General features: G+C 40.0%; 1 protein-coding gene across 5 annotated transcripts in view; it reads right to left on the bottom strand.

Annotated features, from left to right (window-relative positions):
* LOC143782357 (cadherin-6-like) overlaps positions 1–20,485 on the bottom strand; it is a 428,058-nt gene that overhangs the window by 201,580 nt on the left and 205,993 nt on the right. The window lies entirely within an intron of this gene.

Raw genomic sequence — 20,485 nt, 5'->3', positions numbered from 1 at the left:
ACTCTGCTATTACCGTCAGCGCCATGAATATGGAGCGCCATGACGCATACTCTACTACCATTGAATGCCATCTCATTCTAGTTGCATTTTTTTTTGCAATTGATTGTGGTCCTAGTGGACACATTTTTCAGTCGTCTGGAATATTCCTTTAAGGAATGATCATTATGACAAGTTACTTTTGTATGATCATTGTTGGGATTGTTGGAGATACAATAGTTATTTTGTAAATAAAAGATAAGTGATCATTTATTCAACAAGGACATATTGTATATTTTACCGCTCAGTAAAACTACAGCTGTAATAAAAATAAGACAATATGCAAATGCTGTACAGACTGAAGTGCAGAATTTTGCTCACTCAATGCCATTTTATGTTTATTCAGCAGTTAATATAATTGAATCTGACCTTTAAAACATGTATCTATTATTCAAAATCTATATTTTTAATTATTGCCATGTCTCATAGCTTTTTTGCCCGTGCCTTGATATTGCTATCAATCTAGTTGACTGACATGTAGAGTGAACTGTATACATCTCTGCAATCACTGGTCCCATTAAATATTCAGGTTAATCTAGATGAGATTTTCTGCGCTAGACTATGTTCACATAAAAAAAATTTTTTGTAACGAAAACATCAGAATTGATGGGTAAAAAAACAAATTAAATAAATTATGCATCATCAGTTTTTATAGTTCTATTATGGAAAAATGTTCAGTATCATCATTGATGGCTACAAATTAAGTCAGTAGAAAAAGGATCACAGAAGTTTTCATTTCTTAGTTTATGAGTCATGTGGATATAAAAGATGAATTTTGAGGCACAAAAGTCCAAGACAAAATCCAGTGACAATAGCAGCATTTATCTCAATGTTGGTTAAGATATATTTTTATGGTCACCACCAATATACTGATAGGTGTAAACATAACTATAGTACCCATGTGGTTAATTAGCCAATACAGGCAACAAGTGATAAAAGAGCACTTGATCCCAACTAACACTTTGTCTGAGCACCCATGTAATCACCTGATGAACAAGCAGTAATCCTGTTCTTCGGGTGCAGTGGTTTTTAAGGGTCCATTTACATGAGCTGACAGTAGCCATTAAGCAACCTCTTATAGGCAATGTGAAAGCTGATAGGTGTTCGCTTAATGGCCCGTTTAGATAGGCTAACCCAAATTCTATGAACACTACACAGAGTGATCACTAATAAAAAAAAAAATCATTAATAAAAATCATTGCACCTGACGAACAAGAATTTTTCTCCTTGTTTGTCAGGTGATTGACACCCTGGCTTGGGGCTGAAAATGTGGAACAAGGCTTCAAAAATCTTTTTTCTCATCAGTACGTAAATGTGGGTCAGCCTGTGTAAACAGGCAATTAACGGGAATCTGTCACCACGTTTTCCTATATAAACTGTTAATATGGGCATATAAGCTATAGAATGATGAAAAAGAACCCCCTGTATGCCTCATATCAGATGTCTTGTTGTTGAGAAATCATATTTTATCACTATATTGAAATGACCTCTTCCAGGCTATGGGGAGGTTGCTGTCTAGAAGATAACTCTGCCCCCAGAGCTTATGTTACATGTAGGGGGAGTTACCAGTGAGAAAAGAGTAACTAGGACAGAAGTGGGGAAATGAAATTTGTCTTCTTGCAAACACATTTGTTGCTTCTCTCTCACCTTTGCTGTATTGCACCAATAATACAGCCCTGTCTGCCTGTGAGCTGGAAGCTGGAGCTGAGAGGAACCTGCAGATGTGTCAGGTATAATCACACACAGCTCTGCAGTGAGATCAGGAGAGCAGAGAGCAGCCATTACACTGGTAACTCCCCTATTTAATATAAGCTCTGGAGGCAGAGTTATCCTCCAGACATCGTCCTCCCCAGAGCCTATAAGAAATCATTTATATAAAGTGATAAAAGATGATTTATCAACAACAAGGAATCTGATAAGAATCATACAGGGAGAACTGTTTTCAGCATTATATAACCTGTATGCCCATATTAATAGTTTAGATAGGTGAAATGTGGTGACGGATTCCCTCTAAAGGACCATTTCTCAGCTTCCACATAGCAAATTGTTGGTCATTTACTTCTGGACATTCAACTTATGTAAATGAGCTTAGGAGCTCATTCAAACAAATTTCAGTCCGAGCGCTGTCTGTGGTAAAAAACAGGACAACACTTGGACCAATGTTATTCAATGGGGCAGTGCAGACGAACATATTTTTTCACTGACTGAGTAGGCATGTGAAAAAAATAGCAACATTCACTAGTTTCTACCATAAATCAGATGAGACTCAACCATTGAAGTCCGAAAAAATCAGATGCCAAATGGAGCCATATTTTTGTATCTATTTTTTATGAATACATTGCAATTCTCTCACATAGGAAATGATAAATGGTCTTGTAAATGATTAATAGCTGCTGCTGTTAAAACATTGCAAACAGACTGCACATGGATTGCGTATAGATGACAAGTGATAAAAAGTTGTCTCAATTTTCTGGATGAAACTCAAAATTATTTTTTATACATTCCTGTGAACCTACCCTTAAGAAGAGGGCCAAAAGGTGTGGTGGTGGCGTCTGGATTCAGGCTTTAAACAACTATGTGTTAATGAACCCAAAGAATTTGGCCACGCCACTATGGCACCATTGGCCCTACTCTTAGGGCTCATTTACATGTAGCATATTGATGGTTAATTAATGGCCACGTTCACATAATGTAAATGAGCCGAACCAGACGGTGTGGCGGTGGCATCTGGATAGATAATCAGGGCTCATTTAGATGCGACCATTAAACGACTGCTAATTTGTGCCGGAATAGGCCAAAGTGGTGGACAGCGTTTTGGCCATATGATGCCAATCACACCCCCTAACCCGACCTTTTGGCATAGAAGTTATTCTCCACCCCACGTGAAGAGAAACCTAACTACAGATCTCAAAGAGGAAGGAACCTTGTTTTTCTACATTTATAAATACGACTGTTTTCTTTCCATAGCAGATGGTAATTAAACTTGCAATACGATCCTCGGATATTTACATATATGACAGTTTATCAGAACTCAAGTGAAAACAGATTATCCTCAATTGATTCATTAAAGCCAATGAAAGTGATGAATGACAATTGGGGAGAAATATGGCTTTTAAAAATCAGTGCGGGGCCTTGAACTGTCTTGCAAGGGCGTACAGACGAGTAATAAAGAGATGTGTGCATAGTGCTTAGTGGTGGAGAGGACGAAAACCGCTTTTGATATCTGTCATCTAATTTAAATTATGATGACTTCAGCAGCAGTTAACGGAATATCTTCGCTGGGGGAGCACTCAGGAGCAAGGATAGAAGGCAATCCAATCTGGTCGAAAAAATAAAGATATCCGTGATAGGATGTTAAATAAAACATCATGCCTTCTCAGCAGGTAGCAGCCTCTTTACTACTCCCCAGGGTATCAGTCCGTAGGTAAACTTGCATCCTTTGCTTGCTGACAGATGACCCCTTGATGTTTTAAGTGCTTGAAGCTGATAGACCTGTGTATGACATGCTTTGTACTAGATGCATCATCCGCTTTCTATCATCATACCGAATTCTTTAAATCACTACGGGCTATGCCGCGGGGAACCATCACCAGAACAATTTATGTTTATAAGTTTCCACTAACCCAGGATAATCTGGAGAGTAGCAAACAGATGAAACTGACTTATTCCCAGCAATCCTACAGAGGGAAGCAATGCCGCCTTTATTTACAAAGCCCCTCTTACCGCATGACACGCAATGCATTAAACTTTATTAATGCACTTTTTCCCGCATAGGTTATGTTGGACACATATTATATTTTCATTGTAAGAGATTTTACCTTCGCTGGTTTCTTCCTGTGTACTTATAGGAAAGTGTGCTCAGAAGTAAAAAAAAAAGCTATGTTGAAGCAGAAATGAGAAAGGACGCCTTAATTTAAATTGGCATAGTGTGCCGATTTATATGGGAAAAAAAGTAACGTGTGCGACTACCTTAAAAAAAAATCATATTTTGTCAGGTTTCCAAGGAAACAGTCTAAATTTTTGCAGAGTTTGCCAGAAGAAAGATAAGGTTAGTAAAATGACTTTGGTACGAATGTTGATATTGTAACATTTTCATTGGAAATCAAGTCTTGTACAATTAAAGGCTAAAAATAGTGAAGGTGTTCAATGTCTCCTCGACTTTAATCAAGAAGATAATAAATTCCAAGTGTAAGGCTGTGTGCACACGTAGCATATTTTTTGCGTTTTTTTTGCGGTTTTTCGCTATAAAAATGCTATAAAACCGCGAAAAAAACGCTACCATTAAGCATCCTATGTAATAGAATGCATTCCGCATTTTTTGTGCACATGCTGCATTTTTTTCCTGAGCGGAATCGCATTCCAGAAAAAAACGCAGCATGTTCATTAAGGCTGAGTTCACCCGTAGCAGAATTGCCGCGGAAATTTCCGTGGAAATTCTGCGCCTCCTGCCGCGGGTATATCGCATGCAGAATTTGCATGCATATACCCGCAGAAAACTAGCGTTTTGCAAGCATAATTAGCTTGCAGAGTGCTAGTGTTTTCCAAGCGATCTGTAGCATCGCTTGGAAAACTGTTTGACAGGTTGGTCACTCTTGTCAAACATAGTGTTTGACAAGTGTGACCAACTTTTTACTATAGATGCAGCCTATGCAGCATCTATAGTAAAAGGTAGAATGTTAAAAATAATAAAAAAAATTAAAAAAAAGGTTATACTCACCTCAGCGGCTTCCGTTCCTAATGCTGTGTGTTCAGGACCTTCCATTGACGTAGCGGTCACGTGACCGCGACGTCATCGCGGTCATGTGACCGCGACGTCATCGCAGGTCCTTCACACACACCTCGGAAGCCTCTGAGAAGGACGGGCCGCCAGAAGGTGAGTATATCGCTATTTTTTATTTTAATTCTTTTTTTTTTACCACTTATATGGTGCCCAGTCCGTGGAGGAGAGTCTCCTCTCCTCCACCCTGGGTACCAACCGCACTTGATCTGCTTACTTCCCGCATGGTGTGCACAGCCCCGTGCGGGAAGTAAGCAGATCAATGCATTCCTATGTGTGCAGAATCGCCGCGATTCCGCAATTTTAATGAACATGCTGCGTTTTTTTCTGGATTGCGATTCCGCTCAGGAAAAAGATGCAGCATGTGCACAAAAAATGCGGATTGCAATCTGTTACATAGGATGCTTAATGTTAGCGTTTTTTTCGCGGTTTTATAGCGTTTTTATAGCGAAAAACCGCGAAAAAAATGCAAAAAATCTGCTACGTGTGCACACAGCCTAAAATTGCGGAATCGCGGCGATTCTGCACCCATAGGAGTGCATTGATCTGCTTACTTCCCGCACGGGGCTGTGCACACCATGCGGGAAGTAAGCAGATCATGTGCGGTTGGTACCCAGGGTGGAGGAGAGGAGACTCTCCTCCACGGACTGGGCACCATATAATTGGTAAAAAATAAAAGAATTAAAATAAAAAATAGCGATATACTCAGTCTTCCGGCCTCTCCCCTGCACGCTGCTGCTTCGGTTCCTATAGCTGCTGGGCGGTGAAGGACCTGCGATGACGTCACGGTCTTGTGATTGGTCGCGAGACCGCATGTGACCGGTCACGTGACCAATCACAAACCGTGACGTCATCACAGGCCCTTCACCGCACAACAGCTATAGGAACGGACGCCGCTGAGGTCTGCAGGTGAGTATAACCATGTTTTTTATTTTTTTTATACATTCTATCTTTTACTATAGATGCGGCATAGGCAGCATCAATAGTAAAAAGTTGGTCACACTTGTCAAACGCTATGTTTGACAAGTGTGACCAACCTGTCAATCAGTTTTCCAAGCGATGCTACAGATCGCTTGGAAAACTCTAGCATTCTGCAAGCTAATTATGCTTGCAAAACGCTAGTTTTCTGCGGGTATATGCATGCTAATTCTGCATGCGATATACCCGCGGCAGGAGGCGCAGAATTGCCACGGAAATTTCCGAGGCAATTCTGCAACGTGTGAACTTAGCCTTAATGTAGAAATCGGAAACCGTTCACGAGTCTGCTCCTAACTCCTTAACCCCTTCTCCTCCCGGCCAGTGTGCATTGTTGTTCCTTAATTCCTCTGCATCTTCCAAGAACCATAATTTTTTTTCCTTTGACATTGGCACATGAGGGTTTGCTTTGTGAAACATAGTTTTTAACGACGCCTATATACCATGCCAAAAGTGTAGGCACCATTTAAATGGTTCCAGAACATGAAGTATTTATCCCAGAAAGTTATTGCACTTATACATGTTTTGTTATACACATGTTAATTTTGGAATAACGCAAAAAAAAAAAAAAAAAAAAAAGAGAAAAAAATGCAAATTGGACATAATTAAACACAAAACCCCAAAATGGGCCGGACAAAATTGTTGTCACCCTCAACTTAATATTTGGTTGCATACCCCTTGGAATAAATAACTGTAACCAATTGTTTCCTATAACCATCAACAAGCTTACCCCTCTTAACTGGAATTTTGGACCACTCTTTTGCAAACTGCTCCAGGTTTCTCATATTTGAAGGGTGCCTTCTCCCAACAGAAATTTTTTTAGATTTTCTTTTTAAGATTTCCTTTGATAATGTTCCCTTTCATGTACAATAATCTCTGGAGGCAGATTCTCATGCAGATCAGTGTCCGGCCCATAGCCCTGAACAGCTCATTTACATATAAGAAAAATGTGGATTTCTCTGGAATAAGACCTCAGATCACAGATATCAACGTATCAATTTATTCAGGTTCCTATGGCCTACATGGCGGTATAGACAGCTTAGGAGGGTTGATCCTTCTGACAGATTCCCTTTAAGATGACTATTGTGCGGTGTACACAAATTTAAATTTAATTCCTAAGTGTTTGAAATATAAAAGACCAACTCTGTTCTATAAGGCCTATTTGGGCATAATAGGGTAAAAACAGCGGAGGGGTTTCTGAAGCCAACCACCTAAAAGATACATATCATTGAAGGGTGTATGTTCCTAAAAGCCATCTGAGCAACGTGGCAAAGTTTAATGTAGCAAAGCAATGGAGTACGGGCTCTTTTTATTTGTCTAGCAACAGATCATTCCGCTCTGTACAGTACGTGTCTGTACGTTTTATTTAAATAGTCAGTCATCTATATGCTAATATATGGGTCAACAGTCGGTATTTCCCCATGTTACTTGGCCTTATTCAGCAAACAATACTTTTCTAAAACAGGGTGCAATTACAAACCGTTGAGGTCAAAGTGCAGATGAGGCTGCAAATATGGTTCTGACAATATCTATAAGATGTAAGTTATTACAATGTCTCATCTGTGATAATACATTGTTGCAACTTCTGCAAAATAACGGCTTATTTTTACCTCCTTGCTTAGTTCAGGCAAAACATTTGACACTGCTCACCCCTTGGATGGTGTGATGTGATCAGCATTTAAATAACCTGCTAATGGCGTCCTGGTCTCCTTGAAGCAAGTTCTGCTCCATCATTCAGCCTCCTTTACCTCTAGAAGGACATGTTCTTAGTTAATGTTGCTGACACATTAGTAATATATATGGGATTTCATTTCAGTTGAATCATTGGCATTTTCTCTCGCGCTGCAATGTAACTTAACTGCTAAGCAGAACAGAACACGGAGCTTGCAATTTCTATTGGCTAAAAACACTTTTCCTGAAAGTATTATAATACGATTATGCCAACTCAGTACTAAAAGTGCTACATTATATATGCAAATAACTGGAATCAAATTATTTTTATCACTTATAAGTAGAAAGAATTAATTAACAGAACCAAAAATATTGTAAAAAAAAGTTTGAAAAACTAAACTAACCAAGAGATGGAATTCCGTAGGAGTCAGATTTCCTATTTGATAATTTAAATAATTGTTTTCATTACAAATAATTTTTAGTTGCCCGTGTTTGCATATTAAACAAAAAATCCTGAAATCTTACAGTTCTCACACTGACCAATTAGCCCTATAACAGGCTGACACTTCCTGTCCTGTACAGGTCACTTTTCTGGCGGGATAATAATATTTATTTATACAGTGCCAACATATTCTGCAGCGCTTTACAATTCAACAGGATTGTAATAAAAGATAGCAACTGTATCGTAAAGCTGGCGGAAGGTAATAAACATTACATTATTGAGAGTAGATTATAGATACAGCTCCGCTTCTTATCACTGTCCCTGCGCCATGACTCCTGCACAGGTCACAGAACATGCCCACAAAACTCAGATATACAAGTCAATTAGTCAATTTCTGTGTTTTTGTGTGTTTGCTAAAAAAAAAGCCAGGATGATTTTCCCATCATTTTGTACAGAAAATAGAATAAAAAAAAGACCTGCAATAAAAAATAATACAAGATTACAAACATGTAAGCCCCTTTAATATTTAAAATAAGCCATAAAAGTCTTTCACAATGAGCCAAACTGACTCAATGTTAGGGGTCGAGTTCCTGCCTCTGCACAGGGGTAATCTCAAGCCATCTCCACTGCGGTCTCCCATTCTTCTCCTGCCGCAGTGGAGCCTGCTCAGCAGAGGCGTCTGTCCCAGAGTCATGCTCAGTCTGACACTGTGCGAAGGGTTACTGCTGGCTTTCCAGCTTCTGCCATTATAGCCAGTACTGGTCAGCAGCGAGCAGACGTCTTTGGGACTAAGTCCTACTTTTCCCCTTCTGAGCATGCCCAGGGTAAGATCTCTCATTGGAGATCAAGGGTCACATGCTCAGGTACTGCAGCTATTCCCATTGGTACTCTAGGAAGGTCCTGAAGTTGCTCAAGTTCTGTGGCAGCTTCCCATTGGTCCTTTTTTGGAAGGTCCTGTAGTTGCTGCAGCTATAAAAGGTGCGCATGTCCGCACGGCCATGCGCTAGTATCTTTCTGAGTTATGTGCAGTTAGCCTGTGCTCCTGTGAAGTCTAACAGGGCGCAGTGCTTTCCTTTCACGGCTACTTTCTGAAGTAACAGAGCTAGTTTATATCACCAAATAGTGCCACCACTTACTAGCAGCAGGTTCCCCTGCACGGTGGACCCCGGGCTGTGAACGCATCAATAATAATAAACATCTATATTTACTCGGTGTGTTCTGCTAGCCCTAACACTCAGACTGGCATAAACGTGTGATAGAAAATATACACTTTAGCATGTTCACTTATTGTATACAGTAGGGAATAGAAATAAGATCAGTTCCTTGGGATATACTTATATTTCTGAAGGAAATCTATCAGGAGGTTTGGGAACTCAGACTATCAGTCACAGTAAATCAGTCAGCAAAAATCAGGTTTCCTTTAACCCCTTTTTTGTAATACAGTCTGCCTCTTCATTCTGGCTTTAAAGTCATCTACCTATCTACCATAGGTAAGCTTCATCATCTGGGACTCACAGTGGGAAACATCCATACTACAAGAGGCACATTAACATGTGTTCTGCAGTGCTACAGCAAAGTTCTCGAGTCTCTCAATGTCTTACAACAGTACTAGCCACAGGACTAAGCACGGCCTCAGTGTGATCTATGGTTCCTAATCACTCCAGTACTGCCCTCAGACCTCTAATAGCAGTCAGTGCCTCCAGAATCGGTATTATGCTCGCTCAGTCAGCTTAGTGCTTTCTGTTTCACTACCTTATCACTCCTCCTGGATGAGCTCATATGCGAGGACAGAAGAGCCGTATCGAGTAGGACAAATGGACTGTCAAGGGGAGGTAGAAGGTAAAGTATAGTTGGAATAGTGATGAAATGTGACCAGAATATTAAAATGAATAGTCAGATTTGTGAATTATTTTTTCCAATAAAATAGTATCATACATTAAAGGGTTGCTCTACTACTTTTATTATCATACTATCATACTTATCATTGATGTACATCAATATCATACTGGTAGGGTTTTGACACCTGACGCCTCTACCGATCTGCTGATCTCAGTGCCGATGACGGACAAATGTTAGCCATTGCAGAGTTGAACAGCACAGCGGTGTCACCTGTGTAGTGGCCGCTGTCGGGTAATGCAGATACACTTGTATTCATTTGAATAGGGCAAATCTGCCGTACTTGGTAGTGGTAACTACACAGTCGATAGAGATGTGTTGATCTGCTATGCAACTGCTCACATCTATCTGATGGCGGCACTGAAAATAATTGATGGGTGTGGGTGCCAGATCCTCGATTTCATATTGATAATCTATCCCAAATATAGGTCATCTATATAAACGTTTGTCGAGCATCTCTTTAACAGTGATATAATGTGAACTCCCAAATCCAAAGGCACAAACACACAGAAGAAACATTTTCTAACATGACACACATATAACAAAGCAACAAGTTATACTGATGAGCATAAGTAGATCCTAATATTAAATATTCAATGGCTTTTGCTGCAATATTTTTCTGTGACAAAGTATACTGTAGTTACTGTAACATGTTGTGTGTAAGATTAATAAATGATATATCAATATACAAAGATTCTTCATGTCATATAATACATAGAAGAGCACATGAACGTAGAAAAAGAGAAATTTTCTAATTCCTCAAATGTTTGAACCACACTAACTGAGAAATCTAATATTGCCATATCTTCCGGGATCACTTAAGGGGGTGTATTCTATAGTGCTCAATGGATGCCATTACTCATCAAAGCAAAGATTATTCACAGGCAGTCATATGCTGGAAACAGCTGAGAAGATAGAGAAATGGATTTATATTACCATGTGATAATTAGATTACAGCATGAAGTCACCACATGCTTAACGGCAACTCCTTGAATGCACTGATTTATCATACAGATTTCTGTGCTATTGAACAGCTGCACGGACAAGAAATCTGTGTGCAATGACTGACCATGTGGTCCTAAAATGAGAAGGGCATGAATATGCTACTTGTGACTAATCAATGTGAAAAACATCAATTAACCAAATATAAAGCACAGTAAACCATTGTTCTATTGGGTTCTACATTATAGTAGATTAGCAGGACCAGCAGCTACATAAGTAGGCCATGACTTCCAAATCGAAGCCTTGTGAACATCTTTCAACTTGCTGGACTTGCTGGCATGAAAAGATGCCACCTCTGATTAGTAGGCCCAAAGAAACCAGAGAAGCATCTATTACATTGCAACAAGCCTACAAATCAGATCAAGCACTTAAGATGCCGCCAGATAGGAGTTTCAAAGGACTCTAGTCTGGTGGATGTGGACTACTACCAAGGCTGCTGGACCAGGAAATGCTACATGTGCATCTAAAAATAAAAATCAGAAAATCAAGTTGCATTATTTTTAAATAATTAAATTGTATTTTATTGCATGAAAAAAGTATTTGATCACCTACCAACCATAAAGGATTCTGGCTCTCACAGACCTGTCCATTTTTCGTTAAGAAACACTCCTACTCTGCACTCATTACCTGCATTAATTGCACCTGTTTGACCTCGTTACCTGTATAAAAGACACCTGTCCACAAACTCAGTCACACTCCAACCTTTCTACCATGGCCAAGACCAAAGAGCTGTCTAAGGACCCCAGGGATACAAATGTAGACCTGCACAAGGCTGGGATGGGTTACAGGACAATAGGAAATCAGCTTGGTGAGAAGGTAACCACTGTTGGCACAATTATTAGAAAATGGAAGAAACACAAGATGACTGTAAATCTTCCTCTGTCTGCGGCTTCATCAAAGATATCACCTCGTGGGGTATGGTTGATACTGGGAGAGGTCAGGAATCATCCCAGAACTACATAGAGGACCTGGTCAATGACATGAAGAGAGCTAGGACAACAGTCTCAAACATTACTGTTAGTAACACACTACACTGTCATGGATTAAAATCCTGCAGGGCACACAAGTTTCCCCTGCTCATGTCCAGACCTGTTTGAAGTTTTCCAAAAAACCATCTGTATGATCCAGAGGAGGCATGGGAGAAGATCATGTGGTCAGATGAGACCAAAATAGAACTTTTTGGCATCAACTCCACTCGCCATGTTTGGAGGAAGAGTACAACCCCAAGAAAACTGTCCCAACCATGAAGCATGGTGGGGGAAACATCATAATTTGGGGGTGCTTTTCTGCAAAGTGGACAGGACAACTGCATTGCACTGAAGGGAGTATGGAGGGAGTCAGGTACCGCAAGATTTTGGCAAACAATCTCCTTCCCTTAGTAAGAGCATTGAAGATGGGTCGTGGCTGGGTCTTCAGCATGACAATGACTTGAAACATACAGCCAGGGCAACTAAGGAGTGGCTCTTTAAGAAGCATTTCAAGGTCCTGGAGTGGCCTAGCCTGTCTTCAGACCTGACCCCAAAAGAAAATCATTGGAGGTAACTGAAATTTAATGTTGCCCAGCGACAGCCCAAAAGCTGAAAGATCTGGAGAATATTTGTATGGAGGAGTGGGTCAAAATTCCTGCTGCAATGTTTGCAAACTTGGTCAAGAACTACAAGAAACGTCTGATCTCTGTAAATGCAAATAAAGGTTTTTGTAACAAATATTAAGCTGTCTTTGTATTGTATCAAACACTTATTTCATGCAATAAAATCCAAATTAATTATGTAAAAATACATCTTAAGTACTAATTTTTTTTCTTTAAGATTCTGTCTCTCACAGTCGAAGTATACCTATTATAACAACAATTACAGACATTTCTGTTCTTTGACATGTATTCCTAATATGGTAGAGAATAATGGAATTCAAAACCCTATATGCTACTATCCCATATAGAACAATAAGCATCAATGGAAGAATGAGACTGATCATAAAAAAGCTCAATATTTTGGGTTTGCCTTCTACTATATACTCCCTTTCCTAGGACAGGTGGCCTAAAACTGCAGAAGAAGGGGGGGGGGGGTTTGGTATTTGTAGAATTGTAGAAATCCTGGAATCACAGTCTTGGGGAATGTAAGCAACCAGAGCTTGGGCTCCCTTTTCTAAGCCCTTAAACAGCCTTAGGAGCTTATGTTTTGTTTCTTTGTTATGCTGTTTTCACATTATGTTTAGCATTCACATTGAAGACTATTGATGGCTCCATCTAGATCCCTGAAATACAGAATTCAGAATCAACCCCCAACAGAGCCATGAGAAATTAGACTAAAGTGTATCACCACCCTACATGTTCTCTGTTAGGTGAACACTGGGGAAACAGGGGAAAGAAGAAGTTGCTCAGGTGGCAAATGAGCTCAGATTTTCAGTTAGCCCATTCTGCCCCAGCATTAAACAATGTAGCACAGAGGCAATGGAGGATAAACGGTGCAATTGTTTAAATTAAATCCAATAAAAAAAATGATTTTTAGCCAAAACAACTGACATTCATGTAAGAAAAATAATTGAACTGAAAAAAAACTGAAAATGCCTAGTAAAACCTCTTTGAACATCTTCAATTTCATGCAAGTAGTTTTTGTATCAGACACTACTTGTGCCATAGTGTCCTGGTTGAATGTCTGTGTGGATGAACAGCTTATGTTTTAAGGTTCTGTTTCTTAGTAACTGAGTGAAATGTGAAAAAAGGCCCTGGAATTAGTCTCAAATGAGACAGTGATTCTCTAAATCAATATGTGGTTGGCGGGGAAAGGTAGGAGGAATGTTGGCTGTCCCCATTGGTAGTGCAATCCTATTATCTGGGACACATACGCTGACAAGGGGCCGCCTGCTTCTAGAAACTAATATCGCTTTGTTCCAGGAATGATTGGTCATCGTCATTTAATTGGTGAAAGCTACAACAATCATAAGACATTAGTTAAGTAGAGAATTAGGAAAAAACAAGTAGCTGTCTCTCTTTAACCTCGTGCCTACACAATTAATAGGGCATTATAAAAAAGGAGAAATGCTTTAATGACATGTGTAAATAAGACAACGAACGTTACCTTGAAGGTGTGATAAGGACAGGCAAATTAAAACTAATGGGGTGATATTTTCAAGCTGATTTGAGGAACGCTGCCAATGTAAACAATTTAGTTAATTTACTCATATTTATATGTAGGCAAGCAAACCAAAACCAGCAGCCACCAGAGACATTTGCGCGGAGATTATCATAAAGCATGGATTATTTAAATACATAAACACACATTCAGCTAAGAGCTAAACTGATAATAACTCTCAAGGTGAATATGTTTGTACAGAACGTAGAAAGCAAGATATACAATTCAGCGCCAGAGAATGGGACGCATTCATCCGTAAAGATCGCTACATAACATGGATGGAAAATTCAATAAAACATACCGTACGTGTTCCACAGAACAGTCCAAATATTAAGGACAACTTTTTTTTTACAAGATGGGCACACATATGGAAGATTGTTTAGCCATGGCCAATATGACCATTAATATGTGTTTCTCTAGTTTGACAGTGCAAAGATGGGTAGATGCCAGACACTTCTGAAGATGCTTACTGCACCATCTCTATACTACAAGCTGTGCCCCAAAGGCATCAGATTGACATGGGGATTTCTTAAGAAATGAGAAGAACATCTATGACCTAAAGGTCCTATATCAGACACCAAAAGCCCTGTACACATTAGACTAAACTTTGCCAAACCCACTAATTTCGGGTGATCGTCTGACAATCTAATATGTATGGGACCTCCCGACAATCCCATGGTGAGATGATGTGGTGGGAGAAAAGGGTTCGGCAGTTTGAATTCTAACGCCTTACCATTTTGTTATTCAGAAGATAAGCCATTTTGGCAGTGGACTTCTCTGCTCTCCACCTTGACAATACTTTTGTGGAGTATTCGGCAGATACAAGTATCGGCCGAGCCACTGTTCCGCCCACTGCTATTTAATGTGTGTATTGGCCTTTACACATGGGAAGTGCGACTGATCTGTTTTCTGGTCAGGATCATTTTGATGACCCCAAGGAACAGTACTCAACATGGGTGTGTGGTATTCTTTGTCGAGAAATGTATTTGGATTTGTTACTAGCGATGTTATTGGCCACACAATGGGATTATGAGTTTACTTTTACTCTCTTTGTTTTATTCTTCTCTGGATTTCTGAACTTGTGCTGCTTCTTACGTGTTGAAAACATCTAATCCAAATACTGTGGTTGTGAGGGTAAAAAAAAAACCTTCTGTCAGCCTTTTCTCACCATTGTAGTATATTTTATTTAGCAATCTTCACTACGCAAGTTATCCAAACATCTGTAGGCGGCTAGATTGAGACAATACAGATTGCTATACTGGTATATTTACTTTACTCATACATTTCATGCTCTTAGCACACCCTTCAGTCCAACTGTGTGAGTCCATCTGCCATGATATAGTCTATATATTTATGATCAAACTTATTTGACAGGACCTCCATAAATCTTGGTAAAATGCATTTCTACACAAATGGTCTTGTCCTTTAAGTTTATAATCCAACACGGCAGAATCTGGACTGAGGTGGTCTTCTATATATGGATTATTGGTTTGCTCATATATGATATTATTCATCTTCTGTCTTCTTTTTTATGGGTAGATGCCTCAGTTGCAGGATACGTAACTTATATTCCTCTAAAGACACTACGCTGAGAATAAAGGCTACACTCCTCTGATCTATCAATAACTATTTTACGCCATACGATGAACATCTTTATGGAGTTGGCTTTGAACCATGTTGATTTTTGAGCTTATTGTCAGCAGGTTCTCCCACGTTTCTCTCCATCAATGAATTGTCTGGTGTAATTTAGTTAAAAGAGTAAGTAACCTTGTTTCTGTTCCCAAAATACATTTATATATTTCAGATCTCATCTGTCATTAGCTGGTGTATTCTCCCATCCATCAAAACTTCCCTGAAGACAACACACATCTTCCTTTGACTTTATTACATAAATAATTTTACTGTCATCAGCAGAAGTAAAACCTTGCTTCCATCTTACGTTTCAATTGCAGCCGATAAGAAGCCTTCGGAATATTGCTGTTTTCATGCATTGTTTGCAGAAAAACATTAATTAGCAGAAAAACACCAAGCACCAAATATTTATATATAGAACGTTAATAGCATTTGTGAAACGAATCAGTGTTTGTTAACAAGAGGAGATGATTTTACCAGAGAGAAGCGACAATCTGGAGAGCAGCAGACAGTGACCAGGTAGAGGAGAAGGGTGGATTCACTGGATTCGTTGTCGGGAAATACAAAGAGGTCTTGGAAGAGGAAGAGCAAGTTGGGTGATGATGTGAGGGTCCGCACTAGAGGAGACTAGATAACATCTGAGAGGAATGCAGCAGGTAGTCACAGAAGGGGATTAAGATCTCAATGTTTGCTTCGTCGTTTGTTCCAGGCCATTAGTGATCTAATAAGATAGCCATGGCTGGGTATATATCTGTAGTATCATAGCTGCCATGATCCATGTTGGAGCAGATGACAAAATACATAGGAAGTGTAAGATCCTTAACAGGAGTCTATCGCCAGTTTTATCCTGCCCGTTCTGAGAGCATCATTAAGTAGTAACAGAGGTCTGGTTATATTTATGTGTCAATATGCAGTAGAATCACAATTTATCGGGTGCAGCCTGAGCCAAGCTTAAAAGTCTTCTTAATGATGTGCTTGTTAATACAGAGCAGGGTACTGGTTGACTGAGTGAGAGGCCTTCAAGGAACCTATAGTGGTACTACTGCTCCTCACAGAGCCTGTTAGTTGACTTACAGGCCACGCAAGGCTTCTGGAGATTAAAGGGAATCTGTCACCTACTTTTTCGTATATAAGCTTCGGCCACCGCCATCAGGGGCTCATCTACAGTATTCTGTAATGCTGTAGATAAGCCCCCGATGTAACCTGAAAGATAAGAAAAACAAGTTAGATTATACTCACCCAGGGGCGGTCCGGTGCAGTCCAATCCGGTCCGATGAAGTCCTCTTCTTTGCTTCCTGTCGTGGCTCCTGTGCAGGCGTACTTTATCTGCCCTGTTGAGGGCAGAGCAAAGTACTGCAGGGCGCAGGTGCCGGGAAAGGTCAGAGAGGACATCATAGTATGAAGATGGGAGGCCCTGGACCGTGAAGCCCATTGGACCGGACTGCACCGGGACCTCCCCTGGGTGAGTATAACCTAACTTGTTTTTGTTATCTTTCAGGTAACATTGGGGGCTTATGTTAGAATCTGTTTTGTTTTTGACCATCCCCCATCTTGTTGTGGTTTTCTGGCTGCTGGTCTTTTTCCCCTGGTGCTGGGTTGTCAGGTCAGGTCATTTTATCACCCTTTATTACCCATCACCTGTCTCCCAGTCCCTGCTGGACAACAATGTTCATCCGCTAGAGTTCTGGCTAGGTGCTTTGATAGCTTTCTGTGTTTGATATTGTGCAGTTCTGGGACCTCTGGCTCTGCTATCCTTAGTTTCTGTTTTCGGTTGGTTTCTGCAGCCTTCTCTGTGTTTGCTATTAGGAGGTGACCTGTTTTTTATACCCAGTCCTTAGATTTTTTAGGGACCCCCTTCCCCTATCTATAGGTCTTCGCTTGAGATTAACCTAGGATCGTCGGTGGGTCTATTCGCAAGGAATGGGTCGCCCACTGCATCGTAGGGTGTCAGCCTAGTCTCAGTGCAGGGTCAGATTTCCCCCTTCTATCCTAGTTCTGTGTTGCAGTTCCTTAACAGCTTATCTACAGCATTATAGAATGCTGTAGATAAGCCCCTGATGGTGGTGGCCTTAACTTATCGGTGGAAAATGGGGTGACAGATTCCCTTTAAGAACACAAGTTAGCTCTTCAGAAGGGGCACATAGTACTGGAGAGAGGTAAGACCCCAAAACAGCTGTCTACAGATGAGTATATTTTCCTTTTAGAGGAGACTCAGTTTTGGCTAACTTTCTTTTGAAAGGTTCATACTTTGGCTTAAATGTGGTTACCTCTACCAGATGGCATTAGAGAGACTGCTCACTTGCATTTGGAGAAGTGGTAACTTGCAGACCTTTTTTCCTAGTGAGCATTGCTGGACTGTGGCACTTGCTGCAACAGATGCCGAGAAACAGCATCTCCTTTCATGTACTAACCAGTACCTACCTAAAGTAGAATTATCCTATGCAGTAAAGATAAGTAAGGATGTTAATGGCAAACACAATATAACAATATAAATTCTAGCATTATAAACAAATTTGGGACAGGGCAGAAATTTGTCTATTTGATATATTGTATAGTAAATCATAATAACATTTTCAGAAAAGCCCCCTCAGGGACATTTTTACTGACACTGCTCTCATTAATCACTAGTGAAGAAGGGTCGGCGTGTGCTGGAAGATCACAGACTAAATACCAGCTTGCAATGTCAATCTGCTGCTTCTAAGGCCAGCAGGATATTTTCATATATTAAAAGAGGTTTAGACAAGAGAGATAGCTTTGCCTCTTTACAAACTTGAGCAGCAGACTCGCCTTGAATATTCAGCTCAGTTCTTGGCACTGGTTCATAAACAGGATGCTCTGCAGTTGGAAATGTACAAAGAACAGCAACAGAACTGATAAAGGTCACGGAAAACCATAGTGATCAGGAAAGATGAAATGAATTACTTTTACTTCATTTTTGCGCAAGACGTTTAGGAAGAATCATGATTGCCTTTCCAAAATGATTATTGTTGCTTGCTAAATAGTTACCTCAAATGACAACATTATACCTGCTTCAGACAGCGGAAAATAGGGTCAATCTCAAGCTGTAAAAAAGTTTTCCAGGCTGCAACACTGAATCTCCTCAAAAAAGTTATACATGTCTTCTCCAAACAGAACGAGATGATGCTAAAATCCTCAAAATACTTAGTTATGCTGGTCGTCTCATGCACACAAGGCAGTAAAGGGGTAAAGAGTATGTTATTCAAAGGCTCACCATTCTCGCTATGATGGACATATGGAAAAGAATGAGATAATCCCATTAAGTGCTGACTCTTTGATTGCCACTTGGGACCATAGAGGGAATTGTAACAGTAGCATGATATAGGGATAGGACTGTTCCTTTATAAGCCAAAATGAAATAAAAAAAAAAAAAAATGATTGGGGCTAATTTACTAAAGCCAATGTTTGGGTCTCTTTAAAACTTCACTTTGTTGAGTCCTTAAATGTGCCACACTTAGTATTGTATATTAAAGTAAATCATCCAAGATGGGTTACAATGTTCCTCAAAGATTTGCTAATCTACTAAACAGTGTGCTGCACTGTCATATATTCGGGGCATTTCCTGGCTGCCTTGGCTAAATTTATGATGTCTAAATTCTAGACGGTATTAATAAATCTGCCCTATTGTGCTGTTTGTCTAATAGAAGCGATCAGAGACTGCATAGGACATATTGTTCATGATCTCGGGGTATTCATAAGCGTAGCCCTTGCCTTGCCCTCCTCATGGTGATTGATGGACTGCTTTATATGCTCAAATAATAATCTTATTAAACATAGTCAGAAATCAGAGCTTTAGAAAGTAGTGAAGAGTAGAAATGCTACATTCTCATCCTTTACATAAGGGTATTGCTGAATATCACTTGGGTGAGTTCCACTTACGGTAACTAAAGCCCCCCATACACTTTAGATGGCTGTCGGCTGAGCGATTGTTCGGCCAGCTGCTTTTTCTCCTGACTCTTCCATACACAGGAATGCTTAGTTGGCCGAGTGCTCCTGTGTTTTCTATGAGAGAGGAGCTGACAGACATCTCTGCTGATGACATATCTCAGTTACAGCAAAAGGATTGGCAATCTGAAATCAGATATGCAAGATCCTAGATTCACTCAACGACCATCAATCAGGAATCCCTATACAGTTAGGTCCATATATATTTGGACAGAGACAACATTATTCTAATTTTGGTTCTAGACATTACCACAATAAATTTTAAACAAAACGATTCACATGCAGTTGAAGTTCAGACTTTCAGCTTTCATTTGAGGGTATCCACATTAAAATTGGATGAAGGGTTTAGGAGTTTCAGCTCCTTATTATGTGCCACCCTGTTTTTAAAGGGACCAAAAGTAATTGGACAGATTAAATAATTGTAAATAAAATGTTCATTTCTAGTACTTGGTTGAAAATCCTTTGTTGGCAATGACTGCCTGAAGTCTTGAACTCATGGACATCACCAGACGCTGTGTTTCCTCCTTTTTGATGCTCTGCCAGGCCTTCACTGCAGTGGTTTTCAGTTGCTGTTTGTTTATGGGCCTTTCTGTCTGAAGTTTAGTCTATAACAAGTGAAATGCATGCTCAATTGGGTTGAGATCAGGTGACTGACTTGGCCATTCAAGAATATTCCACTTCTTTGCTTTAATAAACTCCTGAGTTGCTTTGGCTTTATGTTTTGGGTCATTGTCCATCTGTAGTATGAAACGACAACCAACCAGTTTGGCTGCATTTGGCTGGATCTGAGCACACAGTATGGCTCTGAATACCTCAGAATTCATTCGGCTGCTTCTGTCCTGTGTCACATCATCAATAAACACTAGTGACCCAGTGCCACTGGCAGCCATGCATGCCCAAGCCATCACATTGCCTCTGCAGTGTTTTACAGATGATGTGGTATGCTTTGGATCATGAGCT

This window comes from Ranitomeya variabilis, chromosome 6 (assembly GCF_051348905.1).
Source record: "Ranitomeya variabilis isolate aRanVar5 chromosome 6, aRanVar5.hap1, whole genome shotgun sequence".
NCBI lineage: Eukaryota > Metazoa > Chordata > Amphibia > Anura > Dendrobatidae > Ranitomeya > Ranitomeya variabilis.
The sequence above is the reverse complement of the archived record's forward strand: the minus strand, read 5'-3'. Positions and strand labels throughout refer to the sequence as shown.